Source organism: Arachis duranensis, chromosome 3 (genome assembly GCF_000817695.3).
Source record: "Arachis duranensis cultivar V14167 chromosome 3, aradu.V14167.gnm2.J7QH, whole genome shotgun sequence".
NCBI lineage: Eukaryota > Viridiplantae > Streptophyta > Magnoliopsida > Fabales > Fabaceae > Arachis > Arachis duranensis.
This window is the reverse complement of record NC_029774.3, coordinates 26682432-26682672: the sequence shown is the minus strand read 5'-3', so window position 1 is coordinate 26682672 and position 241 is coordinate 26682432.

Here is a 241-nt window from a genome sequence, read left to right as displayed (position 1 = left end):
TGGAGTTGAACGCCAAGTTGTAACGTGTTTTGGGCGTTCAACTCTGGGTCGTGACGTGTTTCTAGCGTTTTACTCCAGACAGCAACATGGAACTGGCGTTGAGCGCCAGTTTATGTCATCAATTCCCGAATAAAGTATGGACTATTATATATTTCTGGAAAGCTCTGGATGTCTACTTTCCAACGCCGTTGAGAGCGCGCCATTTGGAGTTCTGTAGCTCCAGAGAATCCATTTCGAGTGC